This window comes from Physella acuta, unplaced genomic scaffold, assembly GCF_028476545.2.
Source record: "Physella acuta isolate Inbredline_101_S28 unplaced genomic scaffold, ASM2847654v3 ptg000389l, whole genome shotgun sequence".
NCBI classification, from domain to species: Eukaryota; Metazoa; Mollusca; class Gastropoda; family Physidae; genus Physella; species Physella acuta.
In genome coordinates, this window is record NW_026731908.1 from 229,420 (window position 1) to 252,249 (window position 22,830).

A 22,830-nucleotide genomic window follows, 5' to 3' on the forward strand; every position below is an offset into this window, starting at 1 on the left:
ACTGACCCACTGCCCTATCCACTGGCCCACTCCCCTACCCACTGACCCACTCACCAATCCAGTGACCCACTCCCCTACCCACTGACCCACTCCCTTACCCACTATATTTTTTTTAATTTATAATGCAAAACTGCACTTAAATGAGATTTTAATTTGTTTGTCCAACCTATTTTGGCGCACTCTAAGGTCGGCGCCCGGGGACATATGTACTCCCCTGCCCCCCCCCCCCTTCGCTACGCCTCTGCTGAATGGCCCACTCCCCTACCAACTGACCCACTCCCCTACCCACTGTCCTACTCCCCTACCCACTGACCCACTCCCCTACCCACTGACCCACTCCCCTACCCACTGACCCACTCCCCTACCCACTGACCCACTCCCCTACCCACTGACCCACTCCCCTACCCACTGACCCACTCCCCTACCCACTGACCCACTGACCCACTCACCTACCCACTGACCCACTCCCCTACCCACTGACCCACTCCCTTACCCACTGACCCACTCCCCTACCCACTGACCCACTCCCCTACCCACAGACCCACTCCCCTACCCACTGACCCACTCCCCTACCCACTGACCCACTCCCCTACCCACTGACCCACTCCCCTACCCATTGACCCACTCCCCTACCCACTGTCCCACTCCCCTACCCACTGACCCACTCCCCTACCCACTGACCCACTCCCCTACCCACTGACCCACTCCCCTACCCATTGACCCACTCCCCTACCCACTGTCCCACTCCCCACTCCCCTACCCACTGTCCCACTCCCCTACCCACTGACCCACTCCCCTACCCACTGACCCACTCCGCTACCCACTGACCCACTCCCCTACCCACTGTCCCACTCCTCTACCCACTGACCCACTCCCCTACCCACTGACCCACTCCCCTATCCACTGACCCACTCCCCTACCCATTGACCCACTCCCCTACCCACTGTCCCACTCCCCACTCCCCTACCCACTGTCCCACTCCCCTACCCACTGACCCACTCCCCTACCCACTGTCCCACTCCCCTACCCACTGACCCACTCCCCTACCCACTGACCCACTCCTATACCTATTCCCCTACCCACTCCCCTACCCACTGACCCACTCCCCTACCCACTGACCCACTCCCCTACCCACTGACCCACTCCTATACCTATTCCCCTACCCACTCCCCTACCCACTGACCCACTTCCCTACCCACTCCCCTACCCACTCCCCTACCCACTCCCCTACCCACTCCCCTACCCACTGACCCACTCCCCTACCCACTGACCCACTCCCCTACCCACTGACCCACTCCCCTACCCACTGACCACTCCCCTACCCACTGACCCACTCCCCTACCCACTGACCCACTCCCCTACCCACTGACCCACTCCCCTACCCACTGACCCACTCCCCTACCCACTGACAGACTCCCCTACCCACTGACCCACTCCCCTACCCACTGACCCACTCCCCTACCCACTGACCACTCCCCTACCCACTGACCCACTCCCCTACCCACTGTCCCACTCCCCTACCCACTGACAGACTCCCCTACCCACTGACCACTCCCCTACCCACTGACCCACTCCCCTACCCACTGACCCACTCCCCTACCCACTGACCCACTCCCCTACCCACTGACCCACTCCCCTACCCACTGACCACTCCCCTACCCACTGACCCACTCCCTTACCCACTGACCCACTCCCCTACCCACTGACAGACTCCCCTACCCACTGACCCACTCCCCTACCCACTGACCCACTCCCCTACCCACTGACCACTCCCCTACCCACTGACCCACTCCCTTACCCACTGACCCACTCCCCTACCCACTGACCCACTCCCCTACCCACTCCCCTACCCACTACCCTACCCACTGACCCACTCCCCTACCCACTCCCCTACCCACTCCCCTACCCACTGACCCACTCCCCTACCCACTCCCCTACCCACTCCCCTACCCACTCCCCTACCCACTCCCCTACCCACTGACCCACTCCCCTACCCACTGACCCACTCCCCTACCCACTGACCCACTCCCCTACCCACTGACCCACTCCCCTACCCACTGACCACTCCCCTACCCACTGACCCACTCCCTTACCCACTGACCCACTCCCCTACCCACTGACAGACTCCCCTACCCACTGACCCACTCCCCTACCCACTGACCCACTCCCCTACCCACTGACCACTCCCCTACCCACTGACCCACTCCCTTACCCACTGACCCACTCCCCTACCCACTGACCCACTCCCCTACCCACTCCCCTACCCACTACCCTACCCACTGACCCACTCCCCTACCCACTCCCCTACCCACTCCCCTACCCACTGACCCACTCCCCTACCCACTCCCCTACCCACTCCCCTACCCACTCCCCTACCCACTCCCCTACCCACTGACCCACTCCCCTACCCACTGACCCACTCCCCTACCCACTGACCCACTCCCCTACCCACTGACCCACTCCCCTACCCACTCCCCTACCCACTCCCCTACCCACTGACCCACTCCCCTACCCACTCCCCTGCCCACTCCCCTACCCACTCCCCTACCCAGTGACAGACTCCCCTACCCACTGACAGACTCCCCTACCCACTCCCCTACCCACTCCCCTACCCACTGACCCACTCCCTTACCCACTGACCCACTCCCCTACCCACTGACAGACTCCCCTACCCACTGACCCACTCCCCTACCCACTCCCCTACCCACTACCCTACCCACTGACCCACTCCCCTACCCACTCCCCTACCCACTGACCCACTCCCCTACCCACTCCCCTACCCACTCCCCTACCCACTGACCCACTCCCCTACCCACTGACCCACTCCCCTACCCACTGACCCACTCCCCTACCCACTCCCCTACCCACTCCCCTACCCACTGACCCACTCCCCTACCCACTCCCCTACCCACTCCCCTACCCACTGACCATAAAGTCTCAAGTTCGGATCTCGGTCCGGACTCTGGACAACAGGACGTCCCTGATTCTACCCAGCTCTGATGGGTAATTCTCACGTTGGGTAAGGAAATGGCGGCTGGGTATAGTGCTGACCATATCATCCCTTCACATGCCGAGGTCAAGAAACATCAACTCTACTTCACCTGCCCTGTGGATCGTTAGGTCTGATACAGGAGCTGTTTAAATGAATAGGTTTACAGTTAAGAAAAATAATTTTTAATGGTTATGGTATAAGCTAAGTAAGTTAGTAGATTATAGTTATCGGCAACATTTATGAAAATTATAAAACTACGTTTGTCGTTTCAATATTTCGAGCATTTACATGAAAACAGCCTTTGCATTATAACTGTGTGGTTAAATATAGTATGGCGAGACCCACTCTCTGAGAACCCCTGCCCTATATATGTCAGTCGCGGTTGTCCCGCGGGTGATCTCCCTTGATACACTACAGTAAATTTAGTTTGAACAGACAGGGTGAAGGGGAGGCCACTACTGTTGACTAAATGACAGGAAGTTGTTGGAAAAAAAATCGTTGTATTTTCAGTGACAGCCTCTTCACTTGGAAATTGTAGATTTTTTTTTTTAATTTAAGTTGGTGAAAGTTAATAAAAATGGTTTATTTTACAAGTTTATTTTAGCCGTCAGTTTAATTTTTTTTATTGATTTCATGTACAGGCTAGGAAGGGGAGACAAAGTAGTTCCCGCTCAAATGTAGGAAATGAAATTACCACACAGAGGGAGGAAACCTATGATAGTCATTGATAGAAATTTTTTTCTAAAAGCCCTTTAAATATTTTTAAAATCATGTAGAATCGAGATCTACAGTTGTACACTATTTTTAAAATAAATATGGCTATACAAATCTGACAGTTTTTGTCATTGAAAATGAAAACAAAACAAAATTGCAGAACCAGGTCTCTCTCATACATCTCATTACCCATCACATCACCCATACATCCACTGTTTCTTCCAGACTTTTTTCCTCCGGGGGGGGGGGGGGGGCACTTGATATTTTTGGTGGGGGGGGGGGGGGGGGTGATAGGCGGACACTGGCAATTGTATATATTTTTATTTAAATTCCACTTCGTTCGGGGGGTGGGAGGGGGGTAGAAGAGATGCCTGGACGAAACACTCCATACATCCCAACACCCATCACGTGACCCAAACATTCCAACACCCATCACGTGACCCAAACATTCCAACACCCATCACGTGATCCAAACATTCCAACACCCATCACGTGACCCATATATCCCATCACCCATCACGTGACCCAAACTTGCCATCACCCATCACGTGATCCAAACATTCCAACACCCATCACGTGACCCATATATCCCATCACCCATCACGTGACCCAAACTTGCCATCACCCATCACGTGATCCAAACATTCCAACACCCATCACGTGACCCATATATCCCATCACCCATCACGTGACCCAAACTTGCCATCACCCATCACGTGATCCAAACATTCCAACACCCATCACGTGATCCATATATCCCATCACCCATCACGTGACCCAAACTTGCCATCACCCATCACGTGATCCAAACATTCCAACACCCATCACGTGATCCATATATCCCATCACCCATCACGTGACCCATATTATTAAGGTGTTTTTATTTTCATGATTACTTTGAAAGCTAAATCGAAGTTTTTTAAAAGATTGTTATCCATGTCAACAATATTGATACTGGTCAACGCTCGACTCCTAATGCTTTTGTCTTTATCAACCGCAATGATGATCACATTTGATGAAAGCATTGTGTTAGGCAATTGTTAATTATCGTGATTACCTAGTGATAATAGGCGCTTACTGTTCAAAAATTATTTTTCATTTACAAACACTTTAAAATCTCACGTTGATACTTAATTACTGATTCTTTTAAAAATAATATTAACTATTTATTAATTCTGAAATATCTTTCTTTAAAAAAATTGCATCATAGCCTTAACCACATTGGTTATTAAAGCCCTAATATTAAAATTGATTTTAAGCTGTAATTAATAAAATAAATATTAATTGTTAATATTACTTGCTGTCTAGTACTTGATTTTAAATGTATAATAACCTAGCTCATAAATGTACAACAACCTAGCACATTTTATAGCATGTCATTAGAACTGAAAAACTATTTAATTTTAAAATAATAACCTTTTCCGAATCATCTAGCATACTTGAATAGGCTTCCCCTCATAAAACGGCATCTTGTATAAGACCTGTTGAAATTGTCATACACGGCTCGATAATGACTGGTGTCAGTTTAATGGCCTAATCCTAGCATCTTAGCCGACACGTTTTACAGCTTGAGCTCCAGATCCGATGCCCCCAACCGCCGTCTTATACCAGACCCTTGAGGGCCCTTGAGTGACAGAAATTTACGGCACCTGTGGCTGGAGCGCAACCGGTGGGTACACAATGCAGGGCCCCCCTACAAAAAATTTTGTGCTGTAGTTTTATGGGCAATGAGCGGTAAGTGGGCTGTTAAAATGATGCGAGAGAGTTGGATCGTGCGTAGGAAATTTTTTTTTGGTTTAACTTGGATAATAAACAAAGGGTCGCGTGGAGATGTGGAGTGTGTGGGGGACAGGGGCGTAGATTGTGTGTAGATGGAGGGTAATTGTTGAGTGTGTGGGAGACAGGGGCGTAGATTGGGGGTAGGTGGAAGGGAGGGTAAGAGTGTGTTGGAGACAGGGACGTACATTGTGGGTAGGTGGAGGGTAATTGTTGAGTGTGTGGGAGACAGGGGGTGGATTGTGGGTAGGTGGAGGGTAATTGTTGAGTGTGTGGGAGACAGGGGCGTAGATTGGGGGTAGGTGGAAGGGAGGGTAATTGTTGAGTGTGTGAGAGACAGGGGCGTAGATGGGTGGGTAGGTGGGTTGTACATGCATGAGGAGGAGGGAGTTGTTTAGATATCAGTGGGGTGGGGTGATGGAATTAGTGTCAGGGGCGTAGATCGGGGTTTAGGTGGGCTGTAGGTAAATGAGGGGAGTGGTTGAGACTGGGTATTATGGTAGGAGGGTGATGTATGGTTGTGTGGGTTGTAGAGACGAGTTGTTTAAAGTGTGTGAGACAGGGGTGGGTCATTGGGTTGGTCTGTAAGACAGAGAGAAGCGTTGAGAGTTGGTGACAGACATAAACAATGTATCGATGATAGCAGTAGTCTATCTAGAGCAGGGGTCTCCAAACTTTTCAGCCCGAGGGCCGCATTAACTATCAAAAATTAGTCCGGGGGCCAGAGTTTTTTCCAGGCATCTCTTCGAACTGAGCTTTATATATTAGATATACAAATTTCAAGTGTCGTCGTCAATCCCCACCCCCGGAGAAAAAAGTCTGAAAGAAACACTGTCGGGGGCCAACAACACACTCCAGGTCCGAGTTTGTTCTCAAATTGTTCTTCACGTATTTTATTTTTGAAAATGTTTGTTAAACCAGGTATGTTGTTGCTAAATTTGATACTTTGATGCAAGTTTTAGAACAGTCTTCCTTGGTCAAAAACGTATTTAAAAAAACCACCCGTCCTTCTTTGAACTAGTCTCTAAGGAGGTCACATTCAATGACCTCCAGCTGCAGTTCATCTGGGCAACTGGCTACATTTTCTTCAAATGGGTTTTGAAACAGTCTCAGTTCTTCTGCTTTTGAATCCAAGTCCGAAAACCCCTACTGAAACTGCAGCTGGAGGTCTTTGCTGATCATGAGCGGGGGGCGGGGGGAAACAGCTGTTGCTTACGCCATGAAGACCTATATGCAGTAGCGTAGCGGGGGGGGGGGACATATGTGCCCGGGCGCCGACCTTAGGGGGCGCCAAAATGGGTTGGAAAAATAAATTGAAAGGTTGAGGGGGGTGCAAATCGAAGGTTTGAGGGGGGGGGGGGTGCAAATCGAAATCTCGAGGGGGGTGCAAATCGAAAAGTTCGTCCCCGGGCGCCGGGAAGGGTCGCTACGCCTCTGCCTATATGAAGTTATAATCAGCAAATTTTTTCAACTCATTGAATATATCTTCTCCGGTAACAGTGCCATACAAGTTATGTAGGGAAGCCAGCTCTTGTGATGGAACATCTGCCCAGCGACTCATCCATTACAATTGAAAAATTGCGAAACTTGCTTGCATTTTTCGCAACTTGAGTCAACATGTTTTCACCAATGTCTGCAACACGGTGGGCAACGGTAGTTGTACCAAAGCTACATTTTGTAATTGTTTTAAATTTTCTGGACAAAGCTCCCCAGCCACCTCCAACAAACAATTTTGTCCGCGGGCCGGATGAGAGGACCTCGCGGGCCGCATCCGGCCCGCGGGCCGTAGTTTGGAGACCCCTGATCTAGAGGTTATATCAGTTCAGGAAAATAGGCTCAAAAAAAAAATAAAACTTTAGAGAAAGAGACTTAATTTTGTCAAAAAAAATTCATAAAAAACGTTTTAATAACAAGCTTTTATGTAATGATGCACTAAAAAGTAGAAAATAAATTATACACTACTATTTAAATTACTATAAAGAAAAGCGTGGGTCTCTTCTCAAATATTAGTAAAGGTATCCAATAGGTACTAAAGTACTAAAGTGACCCACGCTTTTCTTTATAGTAATTTAAATAGTAGTGTATAATTTATTTTCTACTTTTTAGTGCATCATTACATAAAAGCTTGTTATTAAAACGTTTTTTATGAATTTTTTTTCAGTACTTTACATGTTTTATTTACAATAGTGTTACATGACTAAAAACCATTGCGCGTCTATTGAACGTGATGGCGCAGCTATTAAACCTGATGGCGCAGCTATTGAAAGTGATGACGCGTGTGGTGTGGTTGGATTGACATGCCTACTAATTCGGTCCAAATTTTAATTAATTCATAAAAAATTAATTAGGCATCCAATTAAGTCAAATTTAGTTTCAGATTGCATTGTCTTCATGTCTTGACCCACGTGCCAACTGTGAATCGTATCGGTCAAGTAGAACTGTCCGAATTTTCACTCCTACGTTTCGATCTAGACTGACGACAGACTGTCGACTGACGACTGACGACAGAGGAAGTGAGTTAAATAAAAGCTTGTAAAAAACGTTTTAATAACAAGCTTTTATGTAATGATGCACTAAAAAGTAGAAAATAAATTATATACTACTATTTAAATTACTATAAAGAAAAGCATGGAAGAAGCACTGAAAGTACCTGAGTCCACCCAGCTCTTATGGGTACCTGACTTTCGCTAGGTAAAGTAAAGGTCGCAGGGCATAATGCTGACTACACTATCTCTTCACTATCTCTTCATTAAACCGAAATCACTGAAACAGGTGAACTCTACTTTGCCTGCCTCATGGACCGTTGGGTAAGAAACAGTGCTTCTTTTTGTTTTACACAAAACCATTGAAGTAGTTTTTATTTTTTATATTTTTTTATATTTTTTTTAATGGCCTGTTCCTTGGTAGAGTTGAAATCGCGGACGAAACAAGAAGATTTTAGATGCTGTGATTTAATTACACATTCAGTGTATTTTGTTTTAAACACGAACTAAACACGAGCACTGCCGTTTAAGTGTATGATTTTGTATGAAGACTAAATATTTAAATATAGGCCTATAACGATGTTATGTATATATAGTTTATATAGTTTATTTGTTAAAATAAAAGCCTTTTCACTGCATTAAATAGTAAAGATTGTTATATTTCTCATATAAAATGATTAAAAATAATGTTTAAGTCAATTTCATACAGCGGACGATAAAAAATGCTGCCCCGGGTGAGGATCGAACTCACAACCTCCGCATAACTTATCCCATGACCACATGGGGAAGGTACTGTCTATAAGTACGGCGCGCTAACCGATTGTGCCACCGGGGCTGCGTGGCAAGCCAGCGAACTAAACGAGAGATATCGCACGCCGCTTTATTTCCCCATCGACACCAACGCTATGCGCACGCCGGCCGTGTGACAAGACTGCCTCGCGCCATAAATAGCTACTTGGCCTCATTTCAGGGCGATAGGGAATATTTAGCCTAATAAGAGGTTGTGTGGTTTAATGCGTTGTCGTATTCTAAACGCTACGATAAATGGTGCAACGTTGTTTAGATCTTCAATAAATAAGAAAAAAAAATTAAATATGAGAGAAATTAATTATTTTATTACCAGAACTCATTTGTTAAAGATTAACGTTAATGACTTAATATATTATATAGAATATAGAATACTATAGATAAATCCTTCAATTAAGAACTGTTTAGTATTGAGATTTATGTCTATCAGCAACCGGTCAGATTTGCTTCCCTTTTAGCCTAGATCCTTACGGAGTATTTACAAAGCGTGTAATTGTTATTATTATCAGCTTTCAATTAATTAACAATGTCTATTTGTGTGTTTATTTGTGTGTTTGTAGTTAATCTTGTCACTCAATTTAGGGCCTTTTTTATTGCAGTGATTTTGTTTAATTAACCTCAAGGACAGCGCAGAAAAATTTCTAATTTTTAATATAATTACATATAAAATTAGTCATTAGAATTCAATTAAAAGATGACTAAATTCAATAACAGAGGGGGAAATCACAAGATTAAGTACTAGCTGTGGAACTGTATGTCACGGTTGGTTGGTTTTACCCCTGAGAGAGATAACAGATTAATAAGGAACAAAGAGAATCCTTTACAAATCTCGTCTACTGATTTAGTTTATAAATGAACATTTTAGTCGTGTTTAGTGACGACTTCATTTAGAACTAAGGAATTTCTTCTTCTTCTTCTTCGTTCTTAATTGAGAATATGGTGGAGGATTCAGACAACAAGTCCAACTTCGTGAACAAACCGGACTGTGGTCTCCAGTTTGGCAGGTGCCCCATATAATTTTTCCCTGAGTGGGGTGGGCAGGGGCCAGTGTCTGACTCGTGCCTGGCTATACAAAGAACATTCCTGAAGGACGTGCTCCGAATTTTCCGGAACTAAGGCATAATAATAATAATAATAATAATAATAATAATAATAATAATAATAATAATAATAATAATAATAATAATAATAATAATAATAATAATAATAATAATAATAATAATAATAATAATAATAATAATAATAATAATAATAATAATAATAAAAGTAATAATAATAATAATAATAATAATAATAATAATAATAATAATAATAATAATAATAATAATAATAATAATAATAATAATAATAATAATAATAATAATAATATTTTTTAACTGAAATAACTTACATGTTACTTAAAAGATTCAAATGCATGGAAAATAACAAAAAATAAAAATTTAAAAATAAAACGTTAAAATATGTGAGAGATTGCAAGAGCACCCAATACTTCTATTAAAGACAGCAAGTTTTTATGTTTTTATTTTCCTATTTTCAGTGCATTTAAAAGTTATTATTGTAATGATATGTTTCGTTTATTATTAAATTGCAACAACAAAGTAAAATGATATTGGTAAATAGAATTGGCTACTTTATTCTGTGACGAAAAATATGAAAAAAAAAAAAGCTGCCCCGGGTGAGGATCGAACTCACAACCTCCGCATAACTTATCCCATTACCACATGGGGAAGGTACTGTCTATAAGTACGGCGCGCTAACCGATTGTGCCACCGGGGCTGCGTGACCACTGTGACCAGTTTAACATTAGATATCAACACACCACACCATTAACTAAATGATATCTTAAGCCACTGTGTAGACAAAGAACGTATCAGTCAAATATTTCATCATCTCATTACGGCTGTATGGGGGTCATCCATAAATGACGTCACGCTTTTTTTTGCCGATTTTAACCTCCCCCCCCCCCCTCTCCTCCGACACACCGTCACAAAAAGTCAGACCCCCCCCCCCAAATGACGTCACACTTCAGCCTAACCCCCCCCCCCCACCGCAAAAATGCTGTTGAATTTTTCTTAAAACATCTATATTTTTCCAAAATCTTCTCTGGACTCTCAAAATAGAGTATTTTAATCAATTCCTATTAAAATTAATTAAAACAGTTATCTAAAACGCAAAATAACGTCTACAATTAGTTTTCTAACATTGCTTTTTGTTTAATGCAAAGTGTGACGTCGCCCCACCTGATTCCCCCCTCCCCCTCATCACACACCGTCACAAAATTACGGACCCCCCCCTTCCCCCTACGAGTGTGACGACATTTATGGACGACCCCAATGGACAATACAGTTTTTCGAGACAGAGACTATATCAAAGTTAGTTTGTTAAAATAAATAAAATTATTTTAAATTATCGATAGAGCTATTTCTTCTTTCTGCTCTATAAATTTTCCAAGTCTGTCCTTAAACAGAACAAGTACAAACAGAAGATATTATCCTACAATATATACCTTTTAATTTTAAAAAAACAGCCTAAACCCTTTTCACATTACTAATGTTTTAAGAACTTACTAGTCATGTTTGCATTTTTTAAATATTTATATAGAAAAAGAAAGTATACCAAACAAATTAACTAATTTCTTTTTAAACACCCAGCTTTTTATCTTTAAAAAAATGCTGCCCCGGGTGAGGATCGAACTCACAACCTCCGCATAACTTATCCCATTACCACATGGGGAAGGTACTGTCTATAAGTACGGCGCGCTAACCGATTGTGCCACCGGGGCTGCGTGACCACTGTGACCAGTTTAACATTAGATATCAACACACCACACCATTAACTAAATGATATCTTAAGCCACTGTGTAGACAAAGAACGTATCAGTCAAATATTTCATCATCTCATTACGGCTGTATGGGGGTCATCCATAAATGACGTCACGCTTTTTTTTGCCGATTTTAACCTCCCCCCCCCCCCCCTCTCCTCCGACACACCGTCACAAAAAGTCAGACCCCCCCCCCCCAAATGACGTCACACTTCAGCCTAACCCCCCCCCCCCCCCACCGCAAAAATGCTGTTGAATTTTTCTTAAAACATCTATATTTTTCCAAAATCTTCTCTGGACTCTCAAAATAGAGTATTTTAATCAATTCCTATTAAAATTAATTAAAACAGTTATCTAAAACGCAAAATAACGTCTACAATTAGTTTTCTAACATTGCTTTTTGTTTAATGCAAAGTGTGACGTCGCCCCACCTGATTCCCCCCCTCCCCCTCATCACACACCGTCACAAAATTACGGACCCCCCCCCCCCCTTCCCCCTACGAGTGTGACGACATTTATGGACGACCCCAATGGACAATACAGTTTTTCGAGACAGAGACTATATCAAAGTTAGTTTGTTAAAATAAATAAAATTATTTTAAATTATCGATAGAGCTATTTCTTCTTTCTGCTCTATAAATTTTCCAAGTCTGTCCTTAAACAGAACAAGTACAAACAGAAGATATTATCCTACAATATATACCTTTTAATTTTAAAAAAACAGCCTAAACCCTTTTCACATTACTAATGTTTTAAGAACTTACTAGTCATGTTTGCATTTTTTAAATATTTATATAGAAAAAGAAAGTATACCAAAAAAATTAACTAATTTCTTTTTAAACACCCAGCTTTTTATCTTTAAAAAAATGCTGCCCCGGGTGAGGATCGAACTCACAACCTCCGCATAACTTATCCCATGACCACATGGGGAAGGTACTGTCTATAAGTACGGCGCGCTAACCGATTGTGCCACCGGGGCTGCGTGTCCATTAACGCCATTTCAATTTGATATAACCACATGAAGTCGACAAACGTCTTGTTTTGTGGATAAACAGAATAATTTTTTTTACATACCGTATCTATCGATAGCTTTTATTTTTCTTTATTTTTTTTTAAATCCATTTGGGCTACGTATTCACTCACCGGGTATTAAGTTATACAGTCTTTATAAATATTTATGCATATTTATTGAAAGCACAAATGTCACATGCATTTACAATGTAGGATACATAAAATATACATTTGTCTTAACATTTAAAACATGCTTTGAAAATATTTAAATTACAATATAAACTTAAAACTACCTTATATTATTGGGTACATGTCGTGATGTTACGTACGTCTATATAAACAAACATAAATTCTGATTGCCAAAAGAAAGGGATAAAGTACAGTAAGCTTTTTATACATCATAGTTATTCTCCATACACCAGCGTTTGATCAATATTCGTAACAGAGGGTAGACCCGCAGAGATTATGTCATCAGACTGGACAGAATACTTGAAAAGCTGATCCACTTTCACCAACATTAAACGCAGAGAACCATGACGGTAGACCCACAGTGGTAAATTGAATCATCAACACAAGGAATAGAAGCTTCGACTAGTCCACCTTTTTGAATTGTTTACCTTTGTAAACAAAAGGCTAAAAATAAACTCAGTACTCCGGCTTGACAAACCTCATTCGTACCATTAAGGAGATTAAAAAGTGGGAAGCAGTGTTTCTTTCAGGCATCTTTCTGGGGCCACCGCCTCGCCCCCCCCCCCCCCCCCCGCACCAGAACGAAATAGAATTTAAATAGAAAATATATCTCCCCCCCCCCCCCGAAATACTTAGTCGTCGTCCCCCCCCCCCCCCCCACACTCCCCTGGAGAAAAAAATCTGAAAGAAAAACCATTACTCGTGCTTTTTATAACACTAATTAAACGCAGGAAAGAACAAGAGAAACTTCGGAAATAACTATAAAACATTTTTATGAGAGACTATATCCGGGAGGTTAAGAACTAAAGACATGCGAATTCCGGACACCAAGCCAGCTACATTAAAATTTACACCGTGTTCCGAACACCATCCAGTTTTTTCAACAACCTCATTCTCGTGCTAAAAGATCCGAAACAAATGTTTGTTTTTTCTCATCCCCCCTCAAAGAGCGCGACATGAATGTGGTATTAAAAAACCGGAGTGGGCCCCACAATGACCGTCCCACGTGACCAGCTGCCCATGGACAATGTCCACTCGGTGGTCAAGTGGACTTAACCCCATGTCGTCTGCTGGTATTGATCGTCTGCTTCTTTTATTAAACTCGTAAAAATTGTCCGTTTTGTTTTGTTCTTTTTTTTTGGTCGTTGACCACGAAGCAGTAACGAGTTTGATTTATTCAGTTAATTAACCACGTTTGAAATTTTGTTTTGAATGCATGTTCGGGATATAAGGTAGAAGGTCTCATATTTAAGCGTGAATGAATCTTCAGGTAACAAGAAAGAGGGTCTCGAATTAAAACAGCAACAGCACACGATATACATTAGTCATGCGGTTGAAAGAAAGAAAAAAAAATCGAGTTTTATTAAGACTAATTTGACAAACAACAAAATAGGCTTCCAAAAAAAAAATAATTCTATCTTGACCTATATGCATTTTGTTCAACGTTGAGGGTTTTTTTTTTTAATGGAAATAATTTTACAAAGCATTTTTAACATGTATATTAATACATGTATTAGAAAAATACTTCAGGATTGTCATCATGATACCGAATAAAATAATATTTTTCAAATCTGCACTGGATGAGGTGGCACACAAAAATATATTAAAATCAAATTCGTTCTTAGACCTGCATTATAGTTCGTAGAATATCACTTTAATTGATACTTTGTCGGAATATGTTACCCACAGTGTAGGCCTACATGAATAGACCTTAGCCTTACGTTGTAAAGCCAGTTACAACGGTCCTTACGCTTTGATGTATGGGATTCAAAAGCTGCTTTTTCCAAACTTTATACTAATGAGTATTCAAAGTAGACCTAATAATATTTTGTTATATTGCTCGCTTGCCTTTTATTTATTTTTTAAACTAAAGAATTTTTTTTTTGTAAAGTAAAAGCTTCTGAAGAAAAAAGCGGGTCTTTTACAAAACCATTATTTAAATTAAAGTCCTTAATTACCACAGCTCTGACGCCTAAGACCTTGATTACAACACAGACCTTCACAAAGAAATAAAAGGGAAAGTCGTGTGCAGTGTTTTCAGTATTTTTAAGTTTCCGTTTGATAACACACTAAAACAAACGATAAAAATAACGAATCTAGTACTAGACAGATTTAACTGCAGCTTAAAGTGGTTTTATGAACGTCTATGTCTAGGGTCGGGGGGGGGGGGGGGAGCTGTACGGACGGGCGCTCGGGCCGGCGTGAGTGCATGTTACTCGCGCCCAGCACCTGCACGGGTTTACCTGCCGCAAACATTGAACTGCGGGGTGAGTCGTTAAGCTTGAACTGAACACGACCGTGCACACGAGTGAGTATCAATTGACTGCTTTGATCGGTCCGGTTGTTTGGTGGTCGTATGGTTGACTAGTCGGCTGGGAGGGGGCTGTGGTATTGGTTGACGTGGGTTGTTTCATATGCAGGTTGGGGGAGGGAAAGGAAGGGGACTTTGTTATGTTGTGGATGTTTTGTGGATTTGGTTATGGTTTGGCTTTCGGGGATAAGATATGGTTTTGTTCAGTAAACAAATTTGGAATGGTTGTTAAGATTTAAATGAGAAATACATTTGTGTAAGTTTGTGCTAAAAGTTTTCGAATAATAAATTAGAAAAAAAGGCATTTAGAATGTAGAAAAATTGGTCAGTTATGCATGTGCGGGTTGTAAATGAACAACAGTATTTGATGTCTATTGTCTACAACTACGCGTAGATTTTTAAAATAATGATGCAATGAGATGTTTCAAATACATAAGTTCACAAATATCACTGTCAATAATTAATAAGCTACGTAGAACAACATGGTTTTGATCAGCTAATTGTAAGTAAATGTGGCATTTAAACACATCAAGTAAAACTCCTTTTATACTTGCTAGGTTTAGTATAGCCTATATCAATACCTTCTGTTGGAAAAGTATATATGTTTACTAAGCAGTATCGAGATAAACAAATTTGACTGATAAGTTAGTGTTCTACACTGTGGTTTGAGATTACGTTTAATGGTATGGTGTGTGGATATCTCATGTTAAACTGGACACAGTGGTCACGCAGCCCCGGTGGCACAATCGGTTAGCGCGCCGTACTTATAGACAGTACCTTCCCCATGTGGTCATGGGATAAGTTATGCGGAGGTTGTGAGTTCGATCCTCACCCGGGGCAGCTCTTTTTTTTTCAAATTTTTCGACACAGAAGAAAGTAACCAATTTTATTTACCAATATCATTTTACATTGTTGTTGCAATTTAATAATAAACGAAACATATCTTTAAAATAATAACTAATATTAAATGCACCGAAAATAGGAAAATAAAAACGTGCTGTCTTTAATAGAAGTATTGGTTTTTCTTGAAATCTCTAAAATATTTAAACGTTTTAGTTTTTTTAATATATTTTTTATTGCAAGGTTTTTTCTTGAGTCTCTACTTTGTTGTAACAGGCATTAGCATTTTAAAAATATAAGTTCTTAAACTAGCCCCAACGATCACGCAGCTCCGGTGGCACAATCGGTTAGCGCGCCGTACTTATAGACAGTACCTTCCCCATGTGGTCATGGGATAAGTTATGCGGAGGTTGTGAGTTCGATCCTCACCCGGGGCAGCATTTTTTTTTCGCTGAAGTCAATATTACACTGTGGATGACAGAAAATGCTGCCCCACAATATTTTTACTTCACAGTTGCATTTCAATAGCAAAATGTGTTTCAATAGTTTTATTAAACATGCTTTTACATCTTCGCCAAAAAGAAGAGAAAACTATAACAAGTTATAATAAGTTATAACAAGTGATAATTATGTAGGCTACACGCCAATACATACAAGTCTGGGTTCATTTTCAATGTTATTCCGATACAGGAACATACGTGGTTCATTTGTTAATATATCTGTATGGGACATAAGTAGAGACTGAGTTTTTACATTTAATAAATGTATTTTTAATTACGAAAACTTCATGGCTAATTAAAAATGCGCACTAATTAAAATGCAATGCACGTACCTATAAAAGCGAAACATACGGTTAAATGTTTTTTTTTTAAATTCAATAAGTCAATTTTGTAAAGTTCTTGTCGCATTGTATTGTCACCAGAGCTTACCTACTAGTTAAGTTTCGTTAGAAGAGGGTGTAGTTTCTGTATTTAAAATCTGATGATTCATTAATCATGAGCGTTTACTGAATCAAGTTAAATAAAAGCACGTAGAAATGCTTTTATTTTATTATAAAAGCGAATTACATTTACAAAGTCAAATATTACATATTGGGTCTACATAGACATGGTGAATAGTTTTTTTTTCTATTATAATTTGAAACCGACTCAGAATAAACTAAATATATTTTTTAAAACTATCTCACTAAAATAAAAAATAAAATAAAAACTATCATGATGTTCTTTATTCAATTTTTTTTTGCTGCTTCGAAAATGTTATTTTTTTAAAATGTAACACTAGTAAACAAAACACTAGGATATTTTAAATTCTGATATCCAGCGAATAGGCAATGGTGTGTTAGAAGAGAGGTAAATGATGCTGGGGAGCGGGAGGGATGGGGTCAGAAGGGAGTCTTTAAGAATTCAAACACACACAGCGATAGTTTAGGTATAGAAACAGCAAAAATAGAACATGGTGTGGCTAAACTGGACGAAGCGCTTATTAAACCAGTCACCTTATACAAAGTAGGAGCGTACGATGTTATATGTTAATTGTAGGCCTACTTTAAAAAAGGGGAAAATTAGTAAGTTTTAAATCTGCTTGAGTACTAGACTCTATTTTATAATTCCTAAAAAAAAACACTTTATGAAGGTTATTTTTTATAATATAGGCCTTCAGTGGGCCTAATTAAATGTTAGAAAAAGGTAGCATATTTTATCTGTCCAACATGTAAGAAAAATGGCCCAACTTTTTGATGAAGCTACCTAAAGTTAAACTGGCGATCTGATGTGGTGTATGGATATTTAATGTAAATAAACTGGTAATCAATGGGTTAGCGCGCCGTACTTTTAGACAGTACCTTCGCCATGTGGTCATGAGAAAAGTTTTGCGGAGGTTGTGAGTTCGATCCTTACCCGGAGCAGCTAATTTTTTGTGCGCGATGTATACTTTTTTTAAACTAGCCGTTTGGTAACAAATGTATTTTTGTATTGACTATGTATAATCATAGTTGTTTTTTTTTTGTTTTTTTAATAAAACAAAACATTTATTGCTGCATCAGTTTATTTTTTTTTTAAATTGAAGTTTCAGAAAAAATAGTTCGTCAGGTTTTCTCATTCTCTCACTTACAATATAATATTATTTTCTGTTTAAAGTCGACTTGCTATGTTGCAAGAATAAATAAAAAAGAAATATTCACATTGAAATATAACTGTAATTTATGTGTATTGTTCATACATAGATTTTTCGTAAACTGATAAGCTCCTTGTCAACACAACGGCTTGAGATATCTCCCAGGTAAAAGTGTGATATCATACTGTACCACCTGAATACGCAGCCCCGGTGGCACAATCGGTTAGCGCGCCGTACTTATAGACAGTACCTTCCCCATGTGGTCATGGGATAAGTTATGCGGAGGTTGTGAGTTCGATCCTCACCCGGGGCAGCTTTTTTTTTTGTTTAAGATCAAAAGCTGAGTGTTTTAAAAGAATTCTTTTTTTTTTGTATACTTTCTTTTTCAAAATAAATATTTTTTTAAATACAAACATGACTAGTAAGTTTTTTAAACATTAGTAATCTGAAATGTTTTAGGCTGTTTTTAAAAATTGAAAGGCCTATATTGTAGGATAATATCTTCTCATTGTACTTGTTCTGTTTAAGGACAGACTTGGTACATATATAGAGCAGAAGGAAGAAATAGCTCTATTGATATTTTAAAAACATTTTTTTTATAAGCCTAAGCCTAAATTTTCGATTTTTTAAGAAACTTTTGTATATTATATTATTATTTTGTACAGTGGCGTAGGCAGGGGGGGGTTAGGGGGGGTCATAACCCCCCCCATAGACCCCTCGGTATATATAAAAAGTATGAGGGGGGGTGCAAATCGAAAGTTTGAGGGGGGGGTGCAAATCGAAAGTTTGAGGGGGGGGGGTGCAAATCGAAAGTTTGAGGGGGGGGTGCAAATCGAAAGTTTGAGGGGGGGGTGCAAATCGAAAGTTTGTCCCCGGGTAAAAATTGGAACCCCCCCCCCCTTGAGACGATCCTGGCTACGCCACTGATTTTGTAGGCCTATATTATTAAAGAAAAAAAAGTTTATTATCGATATTAACATTTGTAGCCCATAAACTGATGCAATAAAACTTTGATGTAGGCCTATATGAGACTTAAAATAGAAACAGCATGTGTCCATAACTGACGTCACGCTTCTAAGCCCTGAAATGTACACACAATTTCACTAAAAGTCGCCCCTTAACTCAATCAACATACTGCTGCGTAAGTTTATAACATGCAAATAAAATGCAACATGACATTGTCGCAGATTTACCTCCCCTTCACACCAAAACACTCCAGTACTTTTTGCTAGTTACTGCAAAAACGGTGATTTTTACAATAAATTTTATAAAAATTTACATTGATAATCACATGCTACCAATTAATTTTAAACAACTCTTAATCTTTAGTTTGTGTGTGTGTGTGGGGGGGGGGGTTAAGTGTGTACACGTATATACCTAACTGACAAAAATTTTGCGTAAAAATATAAAGGGCATCAAAGGCAGTATAGTACTAAACAAAATAAAACTACACTCTTCAAGTTATTTTTGTCAAGTTTTTAATATAATTCGGACCAATTCCCCTAATTTTTCTATTGTTTAATACAATAAAATATAATTTGAGTGTGGGCGAATTAAATATAATAAAAGAGATGGAAGATACTAATTTACACCGTTGATGCAAAGTATTTTACTGTTCACAAATCATACGATGTACAGTGTTCGCAATAAACCCCATAGGGTTAATCCTACTCATAGGTAGGGCACGGTAAAATATAAACTTCTCATGCTTTTAAACTGTTTCAGAATATTCAACCTTGTATTTTTCCTGTTCAGAAATAGTAAGTTGCCTAGTGTAAAAAATAAACCCCATAGAGTTAATCAATAAAAGCATTATTTGTTTAGTACAACAGACCCAATGAAACCGACACCTGATTGGCTGGTTAAAGGGTTTATACCTACGTGTTGTTGTGTGGGTTAATCGAAGGGGTCATGTATCAAATTCAACACGGTGTGTGATCGATTGTTTGTACACACTGATGGGAGCCGAGTCACGTGATGTGATGTACATTGCCCTGTGGTGGCGCGTGTAGGATTTCGTTATGTTGGGGGGGGGGGGGGTACTTTTCAATTAGATATCACCCATCCTACAGTTTTATTTGCGTACCTTTACAGTGGAATAATGAGTGTCGCGTAAAACAGTACTTCATTTAATTATATCTATCTAGTCCTAACCATATTCCAGAAAATTGAATTCCAGCACTTCTAGTTGGGGATCGTCAGAAAAGGAAGTTACAGACCTAGCGAGAATGGAGGGGAGGGAAGGTGAGGAGTCGAGTGCATTTTAAAAATAAACTGATAATTTGTGTTTTAAATATTGGGGGGGGGGGGTATTTGTAACGTTAAAAAGTTGGACTTGACACTTTGAGACTAAGTGACATTACACATGAGAGTGAGGGTGGTGGGGTGGGTAAAATTTTATTAAATGGCTTAACACTATGGCTATTGGCAGATTACTTAAGTTAGCGATATCGCTGCGCCGCAGCTAGATTTAATTATGGCGGTACAGCTAATAGAAAAGTTCCTATTTATCGGGAAAACAAATATTTCTTCCATGATAATAGTTCTTCTTCTTTACGACAAAAATATAAACTGCCAAGTTAACATTCTTTTTTAGTTACTTGTAGGTAGATCACTGTAGTAGATAGACTTTTCAAGCTTTTACACTGCTTTTATTCTCTTGCGATTCAGGTAAAACCTAGCGAGAGATAAGCTTCGGGCATTGAGGAATGACAAGACGGCGTGGTCGGTTGGTATAAACCAAAATTCGAGTTCAAGTCCAGGGCCGGAGCCTGTATAACGTCACTGAGTCCACCTAACTGTGATGGTACCAAACCTGAATCTGGGAAACTCAAAGACGCTGGTTATAGGACTAACCATGCCCGTAGAGGCAGATAAATCCTATTTCATCTATTCGATAAAGGAGCATGGTTATAGAAATAACCATGATAACAGAGGGAATTGAACTCTACTTCATCTACTCTATTGACCGTCTCCTAAAAGGTAACTTTACCTCTGTAGAATAACTCACTACATTGAATGCTAATATAAAGAATAAAAACAAAGAATATATTAAAGAAAAACAGAAGTTTCTTTAAAAATATAAGTTTATTATTTTGAATGTATTTAAATTTTCTATTTACATTTGACTAGATGACTCAGAGCATGGCACGATGCCGATGCTACACAGTGTTCTGTACAACACACACAACCTCGTTCTGTTAATATAACAACAGCACGTCCTTCTTTTACATCACTTTTATCTTCTCTCTATCCTTTTCTAAATACTCATACAAAAATCAACTCATACGCTCCTGTCTCTCTTCAAACACAACCCCTACATCATACACACAGAGTTTCTTTCAGACATGTCCTCGAAGGGGACGACCCCCACCCCCCGAACGAAATAGAATTTATATAGAAAAATATACTTTTACCAGTGTCCGCCCTCCCCCTCTGGGAAATTTAATCTCCCCCCCCCCCCCCCCCCCCCCACAGAAAATTTTAAGCTCCCCACCCCATCCCCGGAGAACAACTTCTGAAAGAAACACTGCATACATATCTCTACACATACAACGCTCTACTCATACCCTCCTCTCCGATTCCAACACAATCCCCGCCTCATACACAAGACAACGCACGCATTTCTCTCCATCCAAACCACAAAACTAAAACATCAACAATACAATTTTGTAAAAAAATAGTTCTCTGGTTATAGAGTAAAAACCATTACGGCAAAATCATTTAACATTATATAGATTGTATGGTACAGTATTGCAGCAAATGCCTCTCGTAATATTTGTACAGTGTTTGGTATATACATTTATTAATAGAGTCATGTAATTTATTTTAAACATAAAACTTTGGTGCATATTTTACATAACATTTCAATAAAATAACAATTATGGTGTAAGGCATAAAGGCAAACGGCATATAGGCAATGAAGTAATAGACAGAAGGCATATAGACCCATGAGCATCTATCTATCTATATATATAATTCTCTTCTTCGAGCCGTTAGAAAACAAGCTGCAAACGCTCTCCCTACCTCCCCACCCCTACATGGTTTTAGTGCGCTGTGTTCACTCTAAATGTTTACAAGCAGAGCCAACGATTTTAAACGTAGGGGGGGGGGAGGGAAGGAAGGGGGGGGGGGTTATGGTCCTTAACGAGCTACTTATAGTGTTTTAAAGAAATATTTTCAGTGTCAGCGTTGGTACTGTCGAATTCACAAATTATGAATTATTGAAAATTAGAAACAACTAAATAGCGGCGTATGTTATGCCGCGGGCCGGCTCGTCTATATATATAATTCTCTTCTGGGAGCCGCTAGAAAACAAGCTGCAAACGCTCTCCCTACCACCCCCACTCCTAAATGGTTTTAGTGAGCTATGTTCACTCTAAATGTTTACAAGCAGAGCCAACGATTTTAAACGTAGGGGGGGGGGGGGGAGAAAGGGGGGGGGGGGTCCTTAACGAGCTACTTATAGTGTTTTAAAGAAATATTTTCAGTGGCAGCGTTGGTACTGTCGAATTCACAAATTATGAATTACTGAAAAGTAGAAAAAACAACAACTAAATAGCGGCGTATGTTATGCCGCGGGACGGCTCGTACATAGAAAAGGACATGTTACAAAAAGGCTAAAAGATATAAAGTAACATATAGATAAAGTGCTTATAGATAGAGGGCATTTACAGAAAATTGCATATTGATGAAAACCCTTATAGACATGGGCATTTTTGATAAAGAGTTTATAGACAGAAGGCATTTGCAAAATGGACATATTGACAAAAAG

General features: G+C 40.6%; 7 non-coding genes across 7 annotated transcripts; 3 read left to right on the forward strand and 4 right to left on the reverse strand.

Moving 5' to 3' along the window:
* Positions 1 to 8,691: 8,691 nt before the first annotated feature.
* Trnai-uau (transfer RNA isoleucine (anticodon UAU)) lies at positions 8,692 to 8,800 on the reverse strand. Its single transcript has 2 exons — positions 8,763 to 8,800; positions 8,692 to 8,727 (listed from the first exon to the last, which is right to left on the reverse strand). It is a non-coding gene; the product is annotated as a tRNA-Ile (tRNA).
* A 1,639-nt stretch (positions 8,801 to 10,439) lies between these two features.
* Positions 10,440 to 10,548, reverse strand: Trnai-uau (transfer RNA isoleucine (anticodon UAU)). The gene is made up of 2 exons: positions 10,511 to 10,548; positions 10,440 to 10,475 (listed from the first exon to the last, which is right to left on the reverse strand). It is a non-coding gene; the product is annotated as a tRNA-Ile (tRNA).
* Positions 10,549 to 11,445: 897 nt separating this feature from the next.
* Positions 11,446 to 11,554, reverse strand: Trnai-uau (transfer RNA isoleucine (anticodon UAU)). Its single transcript has 2 exons — positions 11,517 to 11,554; positions 11,446 to 11,481 (listed from the first exon to the last, which is right to left on the reverse strand). It is a non-coding gene; the product is annotated as a tRNA-Ile (tRNA).
* Positions 11,555 to 12,463: 909 nt separating this feature from the next.
* Trnai-uau (transfer RNA isoleucine (anticodon UAU)) lies at positions 12,464 to 12,572 on the reverse strand. Its single transcript has 2 exons — positions 12,535 to 12,572; positions 12,464 to 12,499 (listed from the first exon to the last, which is right to left on the reverse strand). It is a non-coding gene; the product is annotated as a tRNA-Ile (tRNA).
* A 3,263-nt stretch (positions 12,573 to 15,835) lies between these two features.
* Trnai-uau (transfer RNA isoleucine (anticodon UAU)) lies at positions 15,836 to 15,944 on the forward strand. The gene is made up of 2 exons: positions 15,836 to 15,873; positions 15,909 to 15,944. It is a non-coding gene; the product is annotated as a tRNA-Ile (tRNA).
* Positions 15,945 to 16,272: 328 nt separating this feature from the next.
* On the forward strand, positions 16,273 to 16,381 carry Trnai-uau (transfer RNA isoleucine (anticodon UAU)). Its single transcript has 2 exons — positions 16,273 to 16,310; positions 16,346 to 16,381. It is a non-coding gene; the product is annotated as a tRNA-Ile (tRNA).
* Positions 16,382 to 18,260: 1,879 nt separating this feature from the next.
* On the forward strand, positions 18,261 to 18,369 carry Trnai-uau (transfer RNA isoleucine (anticodon UAU)). The gene is made up of 2 exons: positions 18,261 to 18,298; positions 18,334 to 18,369. It is a non-coding gene; the product is annotated as a tRNA-Ile (tRNA).
* The last annotated feature ends 4,461 nt before the right edge of the window (positions 18,370 to 22,830 follow it).